We start from the raw sequence: 25,489 nt of genomic DNA, 5'->3' as shown, positions 1-25,489 counted from the left end.
TTCCTATGCGAAAGAATATGAACCCTGTCCTTAGTACTAGAGACTCACAATTCATGGGTGAATATTTTCTTAACTATGAATGCAATAGATATAGCTGAAGCACATAAGCACAATTTAACATGTAAATTACATGCAGAAGAAAATATATTTTTGAATTTAGTTGAGCTAAGGAGACAGGACTTCCAGAGAAGGGCTTCCGAACTGAAACCACAGATACCTCAGTGGGTTGAGAAAGATGAAATTTATAAAACTGGCAAGACTCATGCTGCTATGTCCTTGGACTTTAAAAAGAAAGAGAAGATCTGCCTCCATAGATTAAAGACTGAATATAACAATGTGTTTATTAGTTCCAGTGAATGTGAGCATAATTTCTTGATTATTGGGGGATGGGGACTAAAAGGTGGAACAGATCCAGTATTTCCTGTAATTTATTATGTATGTGGCAATAAAGCTTATTTCAGATTGCCTGATCATTGGTACAGGAGTTGCTATTTTGGAATATTTTTTCCAAAAGTGTATCGTGAAAAGAATCACTGGAAGCAATGAAGACGCAAAAGAACTAACACGTATAAAAAGAGCTAGTTCTACTGAAATGGTACGGGCCCTTTTCGGTGCATTGATACCGTCAGTGGGAGTAATTCTGAATTCTCATAAAATGTGTCCGATTTCTACAGTAGTGGATCAGTTATCTACTGACACTGCTGGAGGGTTCTTAATGATCAATACAGAATTGGTTGCGATCAGATCTATGGTTTTGCAAAATCAACTTGCTCTTGATATATTATTGGCAATAGAGGGTGAAGTCTGTATTTGTTGAAAGCGCGACATTGTTTCACTTACATTCATGATAAAAGTGTTGAAATTGGAGGATATATAAAAAATATTACAAAATTGGAAGGAAATTTGAAACCACTGGAAGTTGACAGTGTATGGAAGAAATTAACAAATAGCATTTCTACTATAGGTAGTTGGTTTTCTAATATGGGTAAAAGTATTTTAGGTCAAATAATAATGTCAACAATGGGAATAACATTATTAGTTTTAGCAATTATGTTTTGGCACAAATGTTGCAAGAAAAGAAAGGAGTATGGTGTGAATGAAAAGGGAAAGAAGAGAAAATACGAAGAAATATAGCTGGAAGAAGTAAAGGGAGATTTTTACAAAAGAATAAGGGCTTTACAGCACAAAAGGGAAAAAGAAAGAAACGAAGGAGTAGAAGAAGAAATAGAAATGGAAAAGTGCTAAAGTTGGCATCTGAATTAGTAGTAGAAATTGGTGATGGCATAAAATGCCATCATAGAGGGGATTGATGGAGCAAGGTTTCATAAAGAAGATACTTGCTGGGATGCAATCCTCTCAAATAACGTATAATACTGTAATCAGTTTGTCTTGTAAATATCAATATTGCATTACACACAATATATTGTATCTAGGGGATGCTTGCCTATGTATATTACTAACCAGTAACCCGAGAGTCACTAAAAATGGCCGACAATACGTGGGAATTTCACTGCGCATGCGTCTACTGCATCTATGTAGTATGACATTTTCTATGCTTGGAGGGAAACCTATGCAGCTGCGCAATAGCTTCTAAAATGGCCGCTTGTAACTCACATGTTAATGTGCATGCTTTGCTTAAACTAAACCTTGCAAGTTTTACTAAATTGCTAATGCGAAAGATATATATAAGTAAATGGGATTAGAGTAGTGATAAGTGGTATACTGTGAATTCATTTATTTTCGTATTCCAACATGTCTTTCTCTGATTTTATTATTAGTTTGTATTTGGGCCTCAGAGGGTGACTGAAATCCCTACCCCACCTGACCCATGTGCAAGCACACTCAACCCTGCCCGCAACTATGATGACACCGTTGAAACCCAGCCAAGGTCAAGCTGGCAAGAATCTCTTGGGAACCTAACCCATCGACCCGGACAGAGGAAGCAAAATTGAACAAATTATATACAATGTATTGATCATAATGTGAAATGCGGGTGGGAATAAAGCTTGGGGAAATGAATTAAGGGGTGGGAACATTGAACAATGAACCTAAAGTAAAATATTACATTTAGCATGGTGTGATGAACTCATCTCCTTGCCTTGTCCAATCAGAAATAGGGGATTTCACGACATTGAAACATTTGGGGGTGATACACGAACACAGAATAGTATAATTGAGGAAGGTTAGTTAGTTAGATGTCATAGACCCGACACAGATGCTGCCACAGACGCTGTCTCAGACCCTGCAGATGCCAGAGACCCTGCTCGGGAGACGGAAATACTGATCGATAATCCAATCATCTAGAAGGGGAGTTGCGGAAGAAAATCGAGGAGAGTAGTGCCAGAGAGGGGTGCGACGCTGGCGTTGCACTTAGAAGAGGTCACCTTCCCGGTCCTGAACCTGTCCTGATCTTTTGTCTTCCACCTGACTCATTTCCAAGGAGTTGGGTTCATCTAACATCTTAGGTAAATATAATTTTGTCCTTGTACCTGCTCTCTGTTTTCTCCCTCTTCAGGTACTGTCATCACGATATTTTAATGAGACTTATATTGAACTAAACTTGATTTTCTTTCCCGAATCAACCCGATGTTAACATGTATTTGATTTTTGACTCACAAAATTTTGATTAGATAAAACTTGTAAAACTCAGTGGTTATTGGAGAAAACCTTAAATGTTATTTCTACCTATTCTACTAGCTACTAGATTCATTGACCAGAGGAAATTTATTGTCAATGAGATTGGATTGGTAAGATTTGGGTAAAGATAACAAAATCTTGCAGGTAAACAAAATTGACTACTAGCTTATTTGTATGAATGTTTATGGGCCCAGGTGAGTATATGGTGTGTGAGTAGCCCAAGCTGGTAATCCGCTGGATCAATTGGCACTCATTTTTTGGAACCAGGTCTCATTGTTCATCTTCGACCTTGGCCGAGAGTAATAGAAAGGCAGAAAAGGGACAAATACGGAGGAAGAAAAAGATATCAAAACTGACAAAGGGAGAAAGCAGCAGTGGAAAATACCCTGTAGAGTGAGAAAAAGAAATAGGACGGGTAGGGTAGGGGGTGTGGTGTAGTGTGAGAAAGAGAAATAAAGCAGAATCATGAATAGGCAGCATTGATATTCACCTGTCCTAGCATTCTGCAAGACATACGACGCGCTCCTAAGATACTTTGGGCTCCTGCATTTATTTCGTTACAAATTAAGCACCGATCAAACCGTATTGGCGAATACGAAAGGGATCTGGGGAGAAACAAATGAAAACAGAAAGTTTGGATCAGGTTGTAACTGATGGTATTGCACTTTCTTATTTGCTGTAGGGAGGCGATTAGTGCGAAGTTTCTGACAGGAAGGGGTGTGAGAAATAACGAGTACTTGTTAGTGTTTCTGCTGGGGTGGAACTAACTGCCTTACTCTTTCATTAACGTTACCATCTTTGGAAACAGCTGAGTGGATGTAAAAGCAAGCATGCGAGCGAATAAAGGGCGTGTCCCTAAATACTGCTGGACCACAAATTATGGTTCCAAACAGAACAGCCGTGAAACCCTGTCATTGACGTCCTAATATGGCAGTTGGATCGCGCACGCCTGTGCTTATTCCTACTTTTGATTTCTTTATGCAGCAAAGGCTACACGTTTGTTTTGATCTTAAATGCGTTTCTGATTCATCAAAAGTGATCTTTCTTGCAATCTGTTTTTCATGTTAAATAGCACAGAAGCATTTATTTATTTTTTGCTCTCAGTAAGTTGTGTGCGTCACTTAATACAAACAGACTAATTCTCTCATATATTTATTTTATTTTTGTATATTTATTTATTGTGACTTTTGTCAAGTTCATACATGACCCGATGGCTTAAGACTGCTGTACATTGACACCCTAAACCATCTCAAGATGGTGATTACAGAGAGCATAAGGTTACAACAGATTGCGTATTTATTACATAAAGTACATAATGCGTCATTTCTTCAGGGGGACAGGTTTGGATGGCCGCTTCGCCTCTGACTGCTCTCTGTTGATATGGATAGGGTTGGCATCTTAAGTGATACAAGTAGGGGTTGTTGATTCAGTTCAAAGATGCGTTAGGCGCTGCTCAGGGCAGTGGGAGTTTTCCCGGTAGTAGTACTGTGACTCTTCTCTTAAAGGAAGCCAAGGAGGGATGTGCTCATTTTTCTGGCAGAAGCGAGTTACCGATTGTGAAAGCATTTTCAGTGAAAGAGTGTGCATAAGATATTTTTATTTGGAATCTGGGTGGCGCTAGTAATAGCAAGTCCGAGTTGCATAGGGAGCACTGACGATCTTATACGGTACGTTTTCGAGCCAGATATTTATACGTTACTGCAGTGCATTGCTTTGTGGGTAATGCACAAGGTATGGAAGATTCATCGCACTTCAGCTGAAAGCCTCTTCAGCATGGCTAGTGTGGCAGATGTGTGGTCACAGTGTCTTGGTCCCCAGATGAGTCTGGCTGCTACATTAAGAGTGACCTTCATGGGCGAACTGTGTGTTCTTGGCGTACCTGTAAGGATGGCATGTCTATAGTCTAGACTTACCTGACAAGTGCCTGCACTGTGTTTTTGAGGTCATTCATGTCATATTGTATCAAAAGATATTCAGGGGACACTAGCAGGCGGCATCCAGCCATCATGCCTCAACGGTGTATGGTCTACAGAGAAAGCTTTGAAGGGTCTGTGCAGTTGTCTTACTGTTTATGTGGAAGGGTGCATCTCTGACCTTTGAGGTGGGAATGGGCGCAGCATTCATGCTTGCAGTCACTGTTCCTGATGGCAGTCGCCACAAGCTGTGTGGAGCGTAGGTGTTTAGGCATAGAAGTAGAACAGTCGATTTGCACTTGCAAGGTCTCTGTCCTCAGCTATTTGGGGGGGGGGGGCACAGCAGTTCTCTAGCACGGTGGTTGTGTGTATGGCCTCAAGGGGAGGATGTGACTAAAAGCTGCTGTTAGCTAAGGTTTGTGCTATGTGGAGCAGATCAAAAGTCCACCCGCTTTAAATGGCCACTGAATCAGGCAGGTCCACCACTTTAAACCATGAAGGCAAGAAACCAGGAAGTTATGATTAACATCAAAATATAATTATTTTCCAAAATCAATGATGTGGCCATTGGCATTGCTTTAGAGGCAGGGCACAAGCCGGAGGGTACACGCGGGTGGACGGCGTCCACCCACTATTTTCACAGGGTGGAGGCCGTCCACTCTGCCAAGAAGTTGGACCCTGCTGAAAAATATGCTGACTTAGTCCTGGTGTAATTTGCAAACACCTGGACACATTCAGCAGCGCCTGCTCGTTGTTGTCCACTTTCGATCCCCAACAACGTGGAGGGTGCAGGCGGAGATGAGGCTTTCTTAGTTCAGACTCCTGCTGGGCCCGTAGCAAAGGTGAATCTGAGGTGTCATCAGGCCTCCATTTGTTCCAGTCTCTTGGCTTGCAGCAGTCAGGGGCCTCGCACCTAGAAGCAACTAACTGCAGCATAGATGAAACAAAGACTCACACCTTGTTAGCACTTCACACATACTTAAGAGTCAGCTTTTCACTTTGTTCAGAAGATACGCATGCACTGTGTAGGTCTTTCCCAGGATTTACACAAAATAAATACCATTTATATAGTGCTTAGTACCCCAGAGGAGGCGTTGTAATAATTTAAATGTTACAATTTTTTCTTATGAAGAACTATGGGTAGAAGAAGTTTGCACCGACAAAAGGCAAAATTGTTTTATGTGTAGCTTACAAAAGTGTGAATCTTCTGCCTAAATCAGGAGGGTTTCCCTGTATACTTGAAATGTGCTCCAATGTACTCATGATAGACAATTTAAACGTATATGTTAGGGATTCTGATCTGATGTTTCTTCTTATGATGCCACTTCCTGTGATGCTATTTCTTGTGATGTCATGCGCCATGATGTCACTTGCATACTATTGAACTAGGTTAGTCCCCCTACTTCTTTTTTAAGGACTTGTGCCCTATTAGAGGCTCTTCCTATTACTGCACACAACCCACAGTTTAGAGCAGACCTGATCCCTGATAGTCGGTACACTGGACTACCATAACTTGGTGTGCAGCAGGCTTCCAAAATATATAGATATATTTTAACTTATTTTTATTAAACACTGCGTTAATTACATCAAGTATAAATGCGCACAAGTACATTTACAGGGATTATGGTCAAAATATCACCGGTATTGTTAATAAAATAGCTTGTGAGTATAAACAAGCTCATTACTCGTAAGAATGAATTGCTCGCACAGTTATCAGCAGTACAGTAATTTGTCTATGGAATTATTATCTTCAAACAATTAAACCAACATCCCAATTAATGCTTATAACAATAAGCACAACCAGGCATACAAATTCTATTCCTTGAACCCACCACCTACCCCCGTGCCCCCCTCCTCCCCTGTGACAGCAAGTCAGGTGGTACAGTACCTCCGACCTAGGTAAACGGGCATAGCCAATAGGTCTCGCCTTTGGGACCGAAGTGTTTAGCCAGAGATATTGACTTTGCCTATGTCTTTAAGTTGTGCTGTAGAGAAGTGTGCAGCATGCTGAAATGTTATTATAAAGAAGTGTCAGAAGCATTTTTGTTACCTTATATATGACCAAGACAGCATTATGTACAACTGAACAACCATATTAAACAAGGTCTTTGTAATGTATAAACTATAGCGCTACAAAGTTGTGCTGGGCATCTGGTGTTTTTACAAAATCTCATTAAAACATTTTCCAGTGGAATTCGCAGTAAGAAGCACCGTGTTAAAAACCTGCCCCATTGTTCCCCACTTGGTGTGCAGTCAGCAAAGCGCCAAAAGGCTACCCTCTTGGTGATTCTCACAGTCGCACAAGCTTCGCTCTCCGAGCTCCCAATGTAGAGGGAGGGTGCGGAGAGGGTGTGCTTGATTCTGTGTGACTTTACCAGTGAATTCTACATTGAAATTTCCAAATGAGATTGGGGACGATGCAAATAAGTAGTAATGTCACTGGTGTTTATTAATTATTTTTTCGGAGTTTTTTAATATAGCGCGGATTTAACCAAAAGTATCTGAGCACTTTACATGAGCACCAGTGGTGTTACAGACGGAACATTGATTTTGTTAGGCACGGGGAGATTTGCTATTTTGTCCAGGACCACAGGATGTTGAGGGGTTCTACAGGGTGCGGATAGCGTGTGCTTCAAGTGCACCCCGAGAACAAATAACACCCGGACATGAATCAGAGGAGCATCGTTGTGCACAGTACGTTATATTGAGAGGCTGTAGTGAAAAAATAGGCGCTGGCAGTCTGCAATTGAAAAACAAGGCACTGCAGCAAACAGTAATATCTGTAATGTTGTTTGTTTATTCTTTAGAGACTGGGGTGTCTGCAGTCTTGTGGGAAATACGTAATTGGTCCGTGTTCCTTCTTTGTGCCTAAAGATGACTTCGCTCCTTTTCACTCGCAGAGGTAAACAGCACAAGGAAAGGAAAGGAAACTGACACGGCCTGCCAGACACACACAGCGTTTCCCTTGCGGGAATGAGCAGGGGCACTATGTGTTTGCAAGTTACTTACAAACAGATGTCGCCAAAGCTCGCTCCCCCAAACATGCACGCGTTGCCATTGAAAGGAATGCAAAGTGTGCATGTTTATTTGGGCAAAAAAGCGATTCGATTCCAAGAGTTCCCCTCCTAGCAGCGAATGCGCGCTGTGTAGGTGAGACCTAAAAACAGCATTACACTCCTTTCTTGCACAAGAGACATGGAGTCGTGGTGTGAGAGGATGCATGTGAGAGTGTTATGACTGGAGGTGTTAAAGCAGACCCAGTGCTCGGCGAGCTATGCGTGCTCACAGTCTCGCCCTCATACTCTATTGTGGACACTTCAGTTAACATTTTCCCCCATTCAAGGAGATCACCTTCCGCATTCCGTACTGCTTTGACGCGAAATTCCTCTGCTACTCCCCACTCCCTCAAGTCATCTCTCCATTTCTTCCACACAGGTGGTCCGGAATGTATCCAGTGGATTGATCTCTTCCGTTTTGCTAGCACCAGCCCTAGAAGAGCAAACTTATAGCGCATCCTAGCCCCTTTTTTGGGCATCGGAAGCACTCCCAGAATACAGTGATTTATAGACGTATCGATACGCACCGACGTGGCTGTGCCCAGGGATAAGACCACCCAGTGCCAGTACACCTGCAGGCGTGGACAATTCCAGACCATATGTAAAAATGTGGTGGGATCAGTGCCACAACGTGGACATGCGGAAAGCCACCCAGGTGTGAACCGTGCTCGCTGTTGGGGGGTAAGGTACGTGCAGTGAAGATAGTAGAACTGGATTAATTTAAACCGTGCGTTGCTAGTGGCTTCTGTCACTTGTGCCAGTGCTCTCCTCTACTCACCATCCGTCAACGGGACTGGCTGATCCTCGTCTCACCTCGCCCTGAGTATGTCTAAGATCGCCCCCCTGTCTGCCTTCAGTGTCATGTAGATCCGGGAGATGAGCCCTCGACTAGAACCCAGGTCCAGCAATGTAACCAGCGGGCTGGACTCACCTGGTTCATCGGGAAATGTTGTCCACATTTGGCGCACAGTATGCGATATTTTGGCGTACTGCAAAAATTGCCCCGGAGAGACCTGGAACCAGTCCTGTGCTTCCTGAAACGTCATAAAGGTACCATTTTGATATAGATCCCCCGCCGGCTCCCATCCCCCTTCGTACCACATCCCCCTTCGTACCACATCGAGAGATCCATAACGGCTTCCAAAAAGGTTGATGGAATAATTGCACAGACAGCAGAATCAGCCAGCTAGACTGTGCTTGAGTCTCCAAAAGCATGACCACATAACAGCAGCATTGAAATTCTGCCAGTCGAAGCTGGAGTTGTGTTTTAAACCATCTGTACCATCCACAGAGCATATTGGAAGTAAGGTATGATGTATATGCCAAACCTCAACCCCATTACATCAAAGTCCTGGATCAGCACATCTTGCCGAATTACTCAACAAACTTTGAAGTGCCGGCAATACTTGGGTAGATCGCAAGAAATCCAAGGCACAAAGTTGATAAATGCCCTGAACGTGATCTTGAGGCAGAGCCAAACTATCTGCGCTCCAGAAAACTCTTTAAAGCTGTTGTTCAGATTGACCTTTCGCTAAGGTCAAGGTGTCCTAGTTATGCCATGCTGCCATTTAGTTACACTCCTAATGCTGGCCAATCTGATAATTTCCACCATTTTGACATGCATAACCTTCTCAAGTAACTGCTAGGCAACGGAGTGGGTATTGTGAAACTTGTTGATTAAATAGACATTTTGTCCTTTAATTATTCTGCTTCTGTGCTTTTTGCATTTTTGTTGTTGTTTACCCTTTACTGGCTTATTTTCCTTTTCTCTCATCTTCTGTGATTCTTATGCAGGTGAGATGTGAAATATGACGATGAAAATGTTGGTGATCATGGCTCCATTACAGAGAGCTAAATCACCAAAGTTAAATGGCAAATGTTTCTTTTACCCAAGCTGTCTCTGGCTGAGTTGAACCTCTGGAGTTTGAATCAGTGAACTTTGCACATAGTTCATGGTGTCTGTGGCATTGTGCTACAAGGCCCTCTTATTTTTTTTTTTTTAAATAAAGCCCCCACCTCCATAAACATACACCAGTGTTCCTGACATATATCTTCGTTGCTATGTTATTTGCATAGGTTGACCTCTAATTAAGTTTGTATTATTGTGAAATGGAATATAGTTACAAAGCACAACGATTTGGAGCTTTTCTACAATACATGGTACAATCCATAGCTGTTAACTATTTTTAGTTTCAAAGACGGGTGAGATCAACTGATTTTGGAGTGTGAGCCCTAGAAATTTGGAAAATGGGTTCACTATTGTGAAAATAGTGACAGCTAGGTAGATAATCACTGCACCACCCAAAATTGTCACAAACAAGTTATATCCTTTCCCATCGATGCTGCCCACCTCAAATGACCATTTGCCACAGGGTCATGTATTAAAGACAGTCTCACAAAATGAATGAGAGGCCGCATTGGGCTCATCAGCTGCCATTCACGTCTTGCTTCCAGCAACCAGAGTGATATCAAGCAGTGGGTAGTGGATCAGCCCACTTCAGAAGACTGGCTCTCCTGCATTGTGGGTGACCACATTTAGCCTGATAATATGTGCACATCCACTTAAAAAGAAGTAGACTTCAGTGCAGGGTAGTGGGGCGATATTTTAATTTGCTATTGCCTTTTTTCTTTCCATTTTCGAATACTTTTTTAACCCCATTTGTCTTCAGGTTACAGTAATTCAAAGCCAATGGTACTATTTCTTTGCATCAGTAGGATTCGTATTACCCTGCGATGTGCATTAAACCTAGCAAGGTTCTCATACTTGTTACAAGAACGCCGGCCTGCTAGAAAGCACCCATACTGTTATATTAAAACTATACATGATGGTTTATTTTAATTGTTTTTAAACTTGAAATATTCGAGGCAACCACTTAAAGAAGATAATCCTCGCACTGGCTTGCTAAGGCCAGGCTTTGCCAACGCTTGTTTTTGCATTGTCGGTTTACGAGTGGACCAAAGCCCCAGACACTATAGATGTAAACATTGGGAGTAAATGACGCCCTTTTCAAGGTCCGCATTCTTCCGTAAATCCCCAGTTGCTTTCGATTCTTCGTGCTATCCTGCCAGTGCGTAGAGGGGGCGGGGCCGACCCTTGGAGCCTGGGCTCGCGGCAGGCCTGACCCTGCAAGGATGAGTCAGACGTCGCACCTATGGTAGGAGTTATCTGTCTCGCGCCTGTATCAGTTGGCCCCCTGTCAGACGCTCACTCGACAGCTGAAGCCTGCGCAGCCCCCGCCCTCAGTAGTTTCTTCCTGAGTGTGCCTTTTGTTCAGCTGGCCTTGCAACAGAAGGATCAGATTTGGGACGCGGCGGAGAGAGCAAAGCGCGCAGGCTCGGCAGATAAGACATTAATCACACACTGCACCAGCAGCACCAAACCAGAAACAACGCACGGGAAGACCTTGAATTCCTGGCCAGCCGCGTTTATCCCTCCAAGATTCCTGCTCGTACACAAACTCGCATTTGTGAGACATTTTCCGTTGATGGCTGGAAATAGTTACCATGCATTTTAATTATGTAATCGAAATCTTTGCATTTTACCTCCCATTGTCTCCAAGAGCTCCTTTTCTGGAAAAGACGTGAAGCCAAACACCATCCTTAAGGTTACTCCTGTTAAAACTGAACTAGTCATGCGGCGCACTTTATCTCTCAAAAGCTGTGACGCAGAGAAGTGGGTCTAGAGCGAGCCGTGTGTGTTTCAGTCTTCAAGAGTTTGGTGCAATTATATCTGCTGTCAAGGTCAGTGCGTAACGTTAGGACACGCAGTATTCTAGCATAAACACTGTGGGCTCCATGGTTATGTTATGGAACCTACAGTATAGTGGGTTCCATTGTTATGTTATGGAACCTACAGTATACCCAGAATTAAATAATGTGCCCCTCCTGCCACATTTGTAGTTGCCCTGTCCATTTACTGGAGTGGGGGACTGACCTTCATGCATCGTGAAAGAACCACCTGCCCGAAAGGTTATTTGATAGTTTGTTTCTTAAGAGAATGCCTCCTGGGGCCCTTCTTTAGTTCACAGAGCCTCTGCTCACCGCAGGTGCAGCAGGTAGACTAAAGCCTTAGAGTTTCCCACTAGACCGAGTGGAGTCTGCAGAGCTCTTCGGCCTGGAGGAGCGGAGAACATAGCCTGTGCTGACCAAATAGCCCAACAGCTTACCCGCCCATCTTTAAATAATTGAAATCCTCTGTATGTACGTAAAATGATATTTAGCATAATTAAAAGACATGAGGACTGATGAGGGGATAAGTACATATTCAGGGCTTTTCTGTAGGCTTTGCATTTAATAGTGTCCTGGCCTGAAGGCGTCTTTAAAGGGACATTGATGAGTCTCCTCATATTAGGCTTCAAATGTGGCAGATACGGTACACTCTCATTTTGCAGAATTTGAAGGTTCCTTTGCGGAATTCCTGGAGGTCATATTGGTGTACTCCACTTTAGTGTAGGTATCTGCCTGCTGTAACGGCATGGTGTAGGAAGCAATGGACAAGTACAGTATTCATATTTGTCTGACCAAAAAAGCTGGTTTCTTTGGCCACAGAATTAATTTAGGATATTGTACGTATGTATCATGTAAGTTCAACCACAGATTTTTGCAGTGCTGGTGAAAGGAACTGGGTATGTAAAGAAGGAAGGGGTATATGAAACATAGTTTAGGAATTAAGCGCAGAGGTTACGGACTTGCTGAAGCACTTGCCACTTTCTTCACCCGCTGTCCCATCAAAACTACTCCTTTCCCTGTTGTTTGGGGCTGACTATCATTGTCAATTCCCCCACAAACGCTGGGGCATCCAAGATGGCAGCAAAGTTTTCATTGCGCTTAATTATGCCCTCTAAAGGCCTGTGTGGTACACAAAGACCCGTGTGATAGCATAGTTTCTGTAAAGGCCAGTGTGTGATGGGATATCTCCTGTAAAAGCCAATGTTCAAATGTATTTCTTATACAAGGTCACTGGCCCTGTATATCTTCTATAAATGCTAGTTTCATAGGATTTGCTATGTAAATAGAGATTAGTAGCGTAAACAATCAGTTGCTTTCTTTATTTTCTAACTTTAAAGGTTTTACAACTTTATTTTCTGGTCTCCTTTTATCCATAGCACCAAGAGCACTATTTATTTTAATCAAAGAAGTATGTAACGCAAGAGAGTGCCACTTCACATTTTAATTTGAAAGGCATTTCTGTGTGACCTGATATACAAGTTTATTAAGTGCCATGGCACAGGGTGTTAGTGTGCCCGAACAGTAAGTAAACATAATGAAACTCATCTAACATAGGATGTATCCACGTTCAAATTTAGTCTAGTTTTGAGAATTGTTCCTGAAGTACAACAAACCATTTGGATTCAAGTCTATAAGGGAGAAGTAAGTAGAGGCAACATGGAAATTTATACTCACAGTAGTTTGAAGCAGGTTCGTATTTTGCCTGCAAAGCTTTTTACCTTGCATATAGTAGATATATCTGAGATAACAGGATGAGACTGTTTTTTTCTCTGGCTGGTGTGCGAGTATGTGAGGCCAAATGTCTGCTGTCTTACAGAGGGTGTTATGTGCAACGGAAAATTACTGTAATATATATCACTTGAGAGTTGACCTTAATATTTACTATAAATCTCGATTCAGAGTCAAGTAACCTTGTTTTTGGATGTTTATGAAACATTGTGAGGTCCCAAATCAACCTAAGATCAACGGGTAGATTCCTCAGAAGGGTGGAGCGAGCACTAAATAAACTCACCCCTCAGACAGACGCTTAGAATCTGGCTGGAGGAGCAAATAGTTTTCTTGAATAGTGTCATACTTCAGCCACCGGAGATTGGGGCATTCCTTGATTGTGAGTTATTTTTGTGTTGAGTAAATGGGCTAAAGATGCTAGACAGGACGTTACACTCTTTAAGAGCTTGCTCATATAAGTTTGCTGACTTTCCTAGTTTTCATGGCAACATTGGTTGCAATTCTAATCGGCTGAGTGGGTTGGAGCCCAGGTGGCTGAGAGTATCCACAGAACTGGAAAGTCACTCAAAGTTAGCAGTGATGATTTCAGGGTGCAAAGAACTGTTATCAAGTTACCTTGTTTTAGTAACAGTTGCTGGCAGTCGAGGGTTTACATCAAAGGGTGTTGCTCAAGGTGAGGCCTTTCCCAAGTCAGTATTTTTAAGTGGGGAATCCCAGTGCCATGATCTCAGTTGGCAGCGGCAGCCCAGGGATCCACCAAAACACTAGTTGACACTGGGGAATGGAGCTTTAGGGGTAAACTTCAACCGCAGCTTCATTCTGTAATGTTTCTGGAACCGTAAGGACAAGAGAGAGAGAGGCAATTCAAAACATTGTGCTATTAGGGCTCATGCCCCTCTGGTGTTTGACGGGGTCTGATGCATGCTTCCACAAGAGCAAGAATATTATGGGATGTATCAGGATGACGTAGTCTTGTATTCTTTGCAGGTCCTCGACCTCTTGGATGGTACCAAAGTCTTTTGGTTTGTTCTGGCCCACTACCAGTAATGTCCTTGTGACCTCTATGTGTCTTGTTTCTCCAAGACAGTCTCCACGCAGACTACAGTGTTCAGAAACTCAATGTTTGTGCTCCTGGACCTGCTCCTCTCCACACTTGGCAGTTCAGCTTCGTCCTCTCTCAGGGCAAGTCACACAAGCAGCGCTCCTCCCGTTCCGAGGTTTCTCACCCATCCTTCAGGGGGCACAGGGACATATAGCCCACTTTCTCTCACTCTGGTACTATTTATGTTTTATAGAATTGATGGCAGGAGGGCTTGTAGCCAACTAAAGCTCCATGTAACCAGACCAAACATGTCCCCATATACAAATAATTGAGCCATCGACTTTTGTCAGGGCTTGTACTAAATAGTTGATATTGCTGGAGATAGCGAAATTGATATGCCGAACATTATATTTAATGTGCATCTCTTTTTAGATGGATATTCCCTGAGACAAGCTGTTAAAAAAGTGAAGAAGGTGATCAGTCAACAAATCGAAACCTGCCAACGAAAGGTCGAGTACTTAACTTCCAGAAATTGAAATCTCTTAAAGTTAAGATAGAGGAATACTGTACTGCTTATAAATATGCAAAATGCAAATGATACGCTATCGGGGAAAGGACCTTTTTGCACAAAGGTGCCTTTACATCAAATTCATATTTATATTTTCGCATGCAGGCCCGGCTCATTCAGTCATCCGAAGGAGCCCAGTGGGTCTGCTGAATTCTATTTAAATAACCACGCGGATCACTCCTCTTCTATAGATCTTTGCGTGGCTGCTTCCTGTGGCCGTCTGTAGAATTCTACAGTCTTTCTTCTATTTCGGCAGAGAGAGGCCCGGGCCAGAGCAGGTCTTAAATTAACCCTGTCTGCTGGTGCCCGGAGACCTCACCTGAGGTCCTCCCAGGGATGCTGCACGTGCTGCATTTCTCTCTGCGCAGCAGGCTATCCGGACAGGCGCCCATGACATGTTGCCGGGTTGGTTAACGCCAAGGCCCCGTCATCCGTTTGGTTGCCTGACAGATTTCCAATGTAAAGTCATTTTCTTTCCCGTCACGGCAGCTGTATAAAGCAGTGCCTGGTAATTGTATAGCTTGCTGCTTGCCCGTGATGAACGGTCGGGCGGCTAGAGGGAAGCATTACAGTTTTACGTCTTTGGATGGAACCCTCCTACGAGCACTCCTCTGCAGGCGTCACGTAGCTTTTGTTAGTCATATTTTCTCTCTGAACATTTATTTATTTTTTTAAGTTGGAAGCACACTGTTCAGGGAGATCCGAATTATTTCACAATCGCATCTGATTTTGAAAGCATCCTTTTCAGCTCATTTGCCACCAATTTTGTTTTACATTAAGGGTTGAATTGAGTTCCCAGGGTTCTCATTTTTTACTTTGAACCGTCCTCACTTAGGGCTAAATCTCCAGGGAATGTTCTATACTTACATGGTTTACGTTCCCTTCGGATTATTTTGTGTTTTCCTTATCACTTTTGTTTTGACTCATGTAGTAGTAATGTATAATTGCCCATCCAAGTAAGAATCTGCCTTGTGTTGGACAGCCTGGTTCGCTGATAATTGAATTATCGAACATGTTATGCATCGTTGATCTGTGATGGCTTGAGTAAAAGTGCACATACATAGGGTGAGAGTTCCCTTTCATGTGTTTATTGAGTAGAGCGCTTATGAATGATGACCTTTAAAGGGTGAGACCGAAGGTCATACTGTTTCTAAATGCGTCTTTGAGTGTGTAAAATAACTTTAGATTCCTATAGCACAAGGTATGCTTACATAAGTAAAATAGGAAAGGTGTAGGTGCCTCTCTTAGGGCACTTTTGAAGTTGTCTCATGAGAAACGAATAAGAGAAAATACATAGACCATGCAAAATGACGTAAATAAAATGTTTTAAAGTGATGTGTGACTCAAATAGCAGTATTGCCATGAGTGATGTACATAAATTATGTTCTAATTGAAGCAAGTTTGTCCTTTTTTTTTTTAACTGCACTTTCGTTGGGATCGCTGTAGGTATAGATTTTTTTTAAATGCTATGATATAAGATTTCTACAGCTGACACCTTGATATCATAAGGGAATGAATGGAATAGAATGTCTTAGTTAAATTTGGTCCTGTATTCTTAATCAGTTATCAGTAAAATACATAGTCCTTCTCCGCTGCTTGCTCTAGGACACGTGCATTGTGACGTTTCTATTTGAAGTTCTTATCTTTAGATGAAGGAATTGTGAACACAAATGAATTTCCCCTGATGTCTCAAACTCTAGAATAGCATAAATGGTAGCATAGTTTGCAAAACTTGCTCTTGAAACGAAAAATTAATGCACTGTAAATGGTTTGTATAAATTGTTTGACCGTTGACAGATTGTCATGTTGCATTATACGTACCCATATGTAATTAAGTTTCTGCAATCCTGTGGGAGAAAGCTGTTTTTATTAACTGGTTTATGTGTTTTGGTTTGTCATGTTCTATATTGGTCTGACTGAGTAACACCACTGTCAGGTGACAAACCGCACATTCTAGACATGATAATTTACAATCTAAAGCAACATATAACTATGCTAGAACATCTGGTGATCTTCTTGCCATGTATCGGGAGACACTGATATTTTCCAATTGAAGCATAAGAAATAATGACTCTGTCATGAAGTACTTTATCTGATTAGCATAATCGTTGTAGCGTTAAGGCCTGGTGAGCTGATGTGATTGCTTCCATTGACAGGGGTATGTGTTTGTCCCCATTGGTTCAAATCAAGACAGGTACATTCAACCTTTCACACTTAGAGGTTTATAGAATGAGCACCATCGACTTGGGCTACTGTAAACACCCATTATTGGAGAATTGTGCTAGGATGTCCCTTGGGGAGAAAGTGTGTTCTGTCAAGTTTTTTCTTGAGTTCTTAGATGTCTGTTGTGCCTTCTAAATGGTTATATATGTTGTTGACATTTTTTGTCATGTTTTCTTCTTAACCCCTTCCATGCTGCGCAGATTCCGCCGCTGTGCTGACGGAATCTTGCGCGGGCGTGGTCATGACGGAACGGTTCCGTCATGAGCACAGCTCAACCGTGGCTCATGACGGAACCGTTCCGTCATGAGCACCGAAGGGGTTAACTGATAGACTCAGTAAGGGGTCTCCAACACACAGTGTTCAATTTATTGACCCAGTTCCAACTTAATATTTATTTCATCTTCATGCCAGTTGCTTTCACTGCTCATGTTAGAGTCTCCGCTAGTTGGGATAAGAGGTTGCAGCCTACGACTGTAGCCATATCGATGGGCCCTTCCTGTTCTTCTGTTGTCATTAGTGAGAGAGGTGTTCTGTATGCTCCTGTAAAACTGCTGCCACCTATGCACTATATGAAGGTATCACTCTAGTAAGTGCAGGTATTGCTTGCCCTTTCCTTCACCTCTGCCTAGTAGAAGTGAGACTGTGGGTTTTGTAGCTTTGGCGTGTAAACACAGGACAACGAACATGCTCTGATTATGGTTAGCAGATAATGTGTGTAATCTCTATGGCCAGGTCACTGTCGAGAAGCTGTCAGTTTTTTTTAGCAATAAATGAACGTAGAAGCGTGGCAGTCCGTGCTAGACGTGCAGATGCTTTCATACATAACAAGTCTATGTCTTAATGTGCTCTGTTCCCCTACAACCTGAATCCAACTTTTTAATGATGACTAGTCAACATCTTACATTTTTCCCCCTTAAAATTGCCTTTAACTACTTTCAGAATCTACTGCATCACCAGTTTCCAAAGTTCTAGCATTATGGAGAAAGTCCGTTTTGAAGGAAAGTGAAGAAGCTACCTAACTACTAAAAATCACAATAGCTCAAATGTCTGATAATAAAGAGTGTCCAGGAGAACTGGTTGATATTCAGTAGAAGCATATCCTATCAAGCATTATGGTTAAACCTCAGACATAAGCACAGGTCTTAGCTCTTAGTTAAAGTGCCCTCAAATCGCCTGTTCTTCAAAGCCCATGCCTAATTACGCTAAAAAATCCTACTCAGTTGTTGACCCTGCATGGCATACAGCCTAAAAGGGTAATTGAGGTGATGGGTCCTGTGTCGGTCACTGCTTCTTGGAAAGAGGTTCTGAATCAGGAGAATGGTCCCTGGGTAAATCCAAAATAAGCTTGATATAAACTTCTGCTAGCAGCAAGCCTCCAGTCCTTCCTCTGCACATCTTAGGGGGCAGAATTCTATGATTGCTCCAGTGTGAGAAAGTGGGTTTCTGTTGCAGTAACCCCCCCCCCTTTTTTGTTGTTGCCAGACTACTGATGCTCTCTGACTTGATGTGCTCTGGGGCCCTGCCAACCAGGACCCCAGGGCCTGTGTTCTTTCCCCAAAACAAAACCCAGTTGGCATCTCTGGCCACATGTCAGCCCCTGATAAATGGTACCATAGGTACCCAGGGCACAGTGACCAGAGAAGACCCCTAAGGACTGCAGCACTTATTGTGCCACCCTTAGAGGCCCTGTACCCTGACACACACACACACTGCCTTTGCAGGCTGAGTGTCTGGGTACAGAACAAAACAAAGAGTCGACATGGCACACCTGTGTGCCATGCCCACAAACCACTGCCCTGGCATACTTCAGTCACCCCTCTACCAGGGTACACTATGCCAGTGGTGAGAGTACAGGTGCATGAGCCCTGTACCCCTACACTGCCCAGGTCCGTTCCTGGGCCCTGTAAGTGCAGTGCTGCCATTAAGAGTATATGGTGCTGTGAGGTTGTCATTACAAACTCCACAGCACTATAATGGCTACACTGAAGACTAGGAAGTTTGGTATCAAACTTCTCAGCACATTAAACCCGCACTAATGCCAGTGTGGGATTTAATGTAAAATGCACCGCAGAGGGCATCTTAGAGATGCCCCCTGAAAAACTACCAACTACCAGTGACCTGACTGAATGGCTGCGCAGGCTGCCACCACCAGACATGTTTCTGGAACCCTGGGTCGATAGCCTGCTGCTCTTGGGGGCCTGAAACAATGCACATACTGGGACGAGGTGCCAAGCCTCCTCCCCCAGGATGGGCAGGGTTCATGAAGGAGAAGCTTCAAAGACATGCCGCCTTTGTGAGCCTCTCCAGACCATTTGCTGCTTTCAGCAACTGGTCTCCACTGGTTCTACCCCCCACTTTGGGCGGGAGAACCGGCGGGAAAAACAAGTGAGGAAGGGAGGTGTGCCCACTTCTGCCAACCCCACCCTAAGGCGGGGAAGGCAAGGTGAAGCACAACCACGAGTCCCCGCCATCTTGAGGATGGGGGAACCCAGCCAACCAGGGAAAGGCTCCTGCCCCCCTCCCACTGGAGAGTAGCAGAATAGGGGGTGTACCCACCCCAGGGTAGGGACCCATTGGTCCCTACCCTTTACCTACCTGAGGCTGTAACACCCCTAAATTCAGTATTTAGAGGCACCCTGAACCTGCCTTCCTCAGATCCTACAACCACAAGAAAAGAAGAAGGACGAGAAGCCGTACAGAGCTAACAAGAGGACGACACCCACTGACTTGGCCCCAGCCCTTCAGGCCTGTCTCCCCTCGAACCTGCTCCTGCGAAACCCCAGCGTGTCCAGCGGCCAGCAACCTCAAAAACCCCGGAGGACCTGCCTGCATTCACTTTCCAAGCTGTTTCTCCCGTGAACACCGGACGTGTTTCAACTGCAGCTTCTGGTGCCAGACAGAAACGGCAAATCCAGCACACTCTGCACCCGCCGAGCCCGGCCCGTGTTTGAGTGAACAAACACCACGAGTAGGTCCCCCCCCGGCGATCCTGACCTGAGATCCGGTCACCCCAGACGACGCCTGCAGCCTCAATTCAGAGGACCCCCCCTACCGCGACCAGAGCGGGTAAGAAAATCCGACGTCCAAAGGCACCCCTGCACCGACTCCCCACGGCCTTGTGTGTCCAACCCAGTGGTGCCTAACCATCCCTCTACAGCTCAACTTACCCCTCGAAGTGGAGGTTACTACTGGAAGATCCTCGTCCCCGAGCCTGCAGTGTTTCTTTGTCCCGGAGAATCTCAATTGACATCAACAGGGCACCCGTCCTCAAAACAGCAACCTGCACCCGGCCACCCTAGTGCCGCTGAGGGTGCCCCTTTTGTGCCAACCTGGTCCCCAACTTGCCCTGAGCTTAACCCTAGGAGTTTTGCTCTCACAACCCCGTGGCCTGCTTGCCAGCCGCCACCAACCGGAGCTCCCCTATCCTCAATAGGATAACATTGGGCCTCAACACTCTGCACCCGGCCGCCCTAGTGCTACTGGGGGTGCAACAACAGTGCATCACTGACCCTGGGAGACCCCTGAGTCTAACCCCAGAACCCTAATTAAAAAGACCAATTTCCTACCTGGAAACCGATAACCTCTTTTTCCTCATAGAATAACATTAACCTCTTCCATGCGCACAACGTCTCCCGGCCGTCATGAGTCACGATGGGCGTGTGCGGACGACGGCCGGGAGACGTCATGACCACGTCCAAGAATGGAATGTCCAGCACTGCGGCAGCGCTGCGGCGGAATTTGCGCCGCAGCGAAGAGGTTAACACTTTTTCTCCCAAAAGGTGTCGACTTTTGAAAACTAAGAATATTCCTTAAAAATTGCACAAATAACCTAACCAAATTTTCTCAACTGTTTGCAGGAAAGGTCCCAGTGCTGAACCCAGTTGTCCAGCACTGAGTAAGAAAAGTAACTAAAAAGTAACCTACCTGTGAATTGAATTTCCTTCCATAGGATAACATTGGGGGTTCTTTGTGAAAAGGTTTTTGTGTCAACTTTTGAAATACAAGAATATTCTTTAAAAAACGTACAAACTACAGAAACGTAATTACTTACCTGTTTTAAGTAGATGTCCCAGTGCTGAATCTAGGAGTCCAGCACTGGATTACAAAAGTAACACAAAAGTAACTTACCTGCTAAATGAATTTCCTCCCATAGGATAAGATTGGTGATTCTATTTGGAAAAGTTTCTAAGTTTCCACTTTTGAAATGCAATAATATTCTTTAAAAATCGTACCTCTAGCCAAAACACGTTTACTCACCTGTTTTCAGGAAATGTCCCAGGGCTGAATATAGGATCCAACCCTGTGTTAGTAAAAGTAATCTGAAAAGTAATTAACTGCATTTTACTTAAAAAGCCCATTCATTTGAATGTACTATACCTGTAATGTGCTGTAAACTGCTTACTTAAAACTGTGACCAAAACCAGTACAAGTTATACTGCAATTTTGAACTGTGTTCATACAAGTAATTTACTACTGCAAAGTATTTATATGCTTACCTGTACCAGGCTTGCTTGGTTCTAGAAATAAAACACCAGTATATTTTTTATACAAAAACAATTGGCCTAGAGTTCAGTTCTTGAGTGTGTGAATTCATTTGCTGACTGAGTGTGTACATCAAATGCTTAACACTGTCCTCTGATACTGCCTTACTGCTCGACCAAGCTACCACTTTAGAGAGTAAGGTTCTATCTAACTTTAACCTCTGCCAAACCTTGGACTCTATACACACTGTACTTCACTTAGGTGCAGTATATATAGAGCCAGTTTCTTACATCCAGCTACAAGCTTCTTGAAGGGGATCCCTCAAAATAGTCTGTTCTGCATCCTGAAATGAGCAACGGGCTGGTTTGTACTTGATTTAAACAAAACAAAAAACGGCTTACAAGTCCGCAGGTACAGCAGTGATGACCAATGCTGGAAGGTGTTTCACTGTGTTTTGTAAGCGATGTCCCTCACACATACTCCCTTGTTCTCCCCTCCCATATATCTCTCCTTCTTCCTATTATGCCTAACAATCTTTGCTTCACCTCCTCCTTTCCTCTCTTTTTTTTGTTTAATATTTTTTATTTTCTTTTTGCCTGCTAACCCAGAGTCACACACTAAAGCCAAGGTGTCTTTTCGGCTAAATGTGTCTCAGTCTGCATAAAGGACTGTTGCTGATGTTGGATTGACTAAGTGGTACAGTAAGGAAGGCAGACAGTTACCAGTCTGACCTTTCAAACCATTCTGCCTGTGACTTGTTATTTTTCCTGGGTCATTCGCCTCTCCTGGCTGTAGTAGTAAGTTTAGTGCTGTAGCTTAATATATTGGTTACTGTTCAGAAAAAAAAGTAAATCACTGCAGATTCCCATGGAATACTGCATTGAAAACCCTAGAAATGTTGCATTCAGCGTCTGACAATGTGGTTCAGGAAAAGGAAGATTCCATTATGGAGGGTACCCAACAACTGCCTCAACCAACCACAAAAGTCCAGAACAGCCTGATTCCAATATCTATTTTTGGTTAGAGTAACACACTTTTCAAGCCGTATTTATTAAAGTAAAACATTGAAAAAGGAAACAACAGCATCTATCGACACAAATCAGCAAATGACAACTTAAGAAATTGGGTATTACAAATCTGTGCATTTCTTTGAAACTCCATGCAGAGGGGTCTGACTCTTTCTGCAGTTCATCTGTATCATCCTGACCCCTTGGTGTCCCCCCAATCCTGTATTGAGGGATGGTATACCTAAATTTAAATTGGTGTAAAGGAATCCCCTAAATGTGGGGGTAAAAGGCACGCTCAGGTGTGAAGCTTGTTATCCCAGCCAGAGGGATACCCCCAAAGTACCCCTGGACGGCACTCTATCATCCGTTAGAGAGGTGGGCTGGGCAACAGAGCCATATCTTGTTCCCCAGGAGCAAAACTCATCTAACACCACCCGAAAGAGCCACCTAAGAATGCAGCACCATCTGAGTGAAAGGCCGGCAACATCCTTGGCAGCGCCTGTACCCAACCTCCAGTTAAAAAAAGGTTAAAGCTCTAATGCCACCCACCCTGAGGTCCAAATGGAAACCACCAATTGTGTGTCTTACTCTCTGAAAAATTCCCAGATGACCATGAGCGTCACTGCCAACCTTTACCCCATCCCGGCAAATTGTGACAAGGCAGAGCACATTATTTTTCAACAAAAGCATTAAATGTCAATAAACTCATGCCCAAACCTGAAAAAAAAGAGCTGGGTGGGCGGGGGAAAAAGCAAACTGCTACAATCCTTTGTCAACAGGCAAACAGGAAAACAAGCATTGGCAAATCTAATAGGTTTCACTTACGCGAGAACTATTTGCTCTGTCAATGCATTTTGTGGGGAACAGAAAGGTTGGACGTGGCAGAGGAACAGTGGGGGCTCAGCAATGCAACGGAAATGGGGATGAAGATAAGCAACACAACAGAGTGTGGGGCAGGACGGAGGGAGCATCAACAAAATGGAGGGCTTGGCTAGTGTGTGGGGCAAGCAACAAAAGGAAGGTGTGGGGGAGAGGAAAGAACAGCAACGCCATGGAGAACAGGTTGGGGTCCAGAGCACGGACAGTGGGAGGAGGGAGGGCCTAGAGACACATAGCCCGTTTTTAAGCTTTTTTTGTTATTAAAAGAAGATAACGCTGACCGCGCATGTACGCTGTCTCAGGCGCAACCTAAAAACACAGAGCCGGAGAGTGCAATGGGAGCTGTAAGCAACAGAGGCCACACTGCTGTACATCCACACCTTTAGAGCGAATAGGGAATTCCTGCGCGTCTGCCACCACCTCGGCCAAGGGTAGCATGGGGATCAAATGGTCCATCACTCCACCCACCATCTTAACCGTGTTCACTCACAGTGGCCCCCACTTTGTGTGGGGGCCTCAAGGATTCTCATCACAAAACTTTAATGACCTTTCTAGTCAGAAGACCATCTATGTAAATTTATGGTAAACATATTCAACTATAGAGCATTACCTGAACTTGAAGAAATAAATAGCAGTAATTGTTGTATAACAAGTTAGGGTATTTATTCTTTTTAGGATTTCATATTAACTGTGTAACAAAGTGCCTCTCTAATTTTAAAAGCGTCAAAACACACACCGAAATGTGCATTAAAGGATTTCTAGACACCTGCCGTTGCTCTTATATGTTTATTCCGATACTCTGTACTCCTCTGTGCGCCACAGGCTCTTACCCAACTCTTGCTTTCCTGTTCCTCATAAGTCTTGTCGCTGCTTTGAGAAGCAAAGGCATTCTAATCAAATATTAAGGGTTTATGATGAGAAAATAATTTGCAACGTATTAGGTATTTTTATGGCGTAGATTGACGGTGCAAAAGGTACACAAATCATAAATCGATAATGAAGCTCCAAAGGCATTTTAGAATGTATTGCCCTTTTAGTCCATTTACTTTCAAGGTTCCATCTCATTAGTTCTGGCGGGAGTTGGGCATTTCTGCGCTGCTGAGCATGTGCACTCGGCCCTAGAGTGTTCTGTTTGGCTGTTTTATCAGTGTGTCAGTTGTGTCTTTCAACCAACCCCCCTCTGGTGTCTTTTGAGGCTACCTTGCCAATAATTGTAACTTGATGGGCTAGCGGAATTGCTGTTTCTTTTCTATGCGTTTTCACTTTGCAAAGCCACCAGTAGAAATTGGCCTTTTTCTTTTTAGGTCTCGCCTGGCGTAGGCTGCGCACATGCGCAGTCTCGCTGGCGAGATGGAATGATTTATGGTATTTCTGTAAAGGGCATTAAGCCCCACCCCTCTTTGCCTTTGGCTGGTGTCACCGTTTATGCTAAACAGTGGCCAGCCATTGGAAAAGAGGTGTTTGTGACATTTTTGCTCGGCTTTTTCAGCCGTTCCATTTGGACGGGCTCGTCTGCCTTCCGTGCGTCGTGAAAGCTTTCTTATCTTTATGGGGCCATGTGTTTCAAAACACATGGCCCCATAAAGACAAGAAAGCTTTCACGAGGGACGAAACTGAAAGCGGACCATGCTTGCTTTAGGAATGTTTCGACTGCACCCTTGTAGGGTGATACGGCACAGGCTCCATTGATGTGTTTTATATACAGCTATTTTGCGTGCATTGTTTTTTAATATACTCCTGCTAGGGATGTATGATTTATGCATGTACGCTCTGAACACGTTGGAGCTGAAATGGCATATAATAGACATGTATACACTATTCGTGCAAGCACTGGGAATGTATTAAAAATGCGTCCATCCCGCAGCGGTGCCCGGCAGCCAGCGCTGCGCACAGGAGCCCGAGCGGCAGAAGCAGGGTGCAGAGCCATATCCCGGAGCTTCCCCTCCCCGATCCCTCCTGACCGGCCAGCTTTGCAGCCTCCCCTGCCCCCGTGACCCTGTGCTCCTCTCGGGGCGCCTTCCCGGGATTCTGTCCCCACGTGCCCGCTGCGCCCCCTTGCAGCTCCGTGGGCTTCAGAGCGCACGCACCTTGCATGCCCCGGTCCTCCTCTCCGGACCCCTATCCTGTCCTGCCGATTCCCCTATCCTTCTTCTCCGGACTGCCCTCTGCACCCCTCCGTGCTCCCCACCCTACCCCCGTACTCTCTCCACGCTCCCCGTGCCTCT

General features: G+C 44.0%; 1 protein-coding gene across 2 annotated transcripts in view; it reads left to right on the top strand.

Annotated features, from left to right (window-relative positions):
- The window catches only part of WASF1 (WASP family member 1), a 365,875-nt gene that overhangs the window by 40,848 nt on the left and 299,538 nt on the right, over positions 1 to 25,489 (top strand). The window contains exon 2 of one of the 2 annotated variants that reach the window (XM_085611550.1): positions 14,538 to 14,614. The exons of the other annotated variant lie outside the window; for it this stretch is intronic. The gene's annotated coding sequence lies outside the window, so the exon portion shown is untranslated. The remainder of the gene's footprint in view (positions 1 to 14,537; positions 14,615 to 25,489) is intronic. 2 annotated transcript variants of the gene reach the window in all.

This window comes from Triturus cristatus, chromosome 6, assembly GCF_964204655.1.
Source record: "Triturus cristatus chromosome 6, aTriCri1.1, whole genome shotgun sequence".
In the NCBI taxonomy this organism is placed as follows: Eukaryota; Metazoa; Chordata; class Amphibia; order Caudata; family Salamandridae; genus Triturus; species Triturus cristatus.
This window is presented reverse-complemented; position numbering and strand designations above follow the sequence as displayed.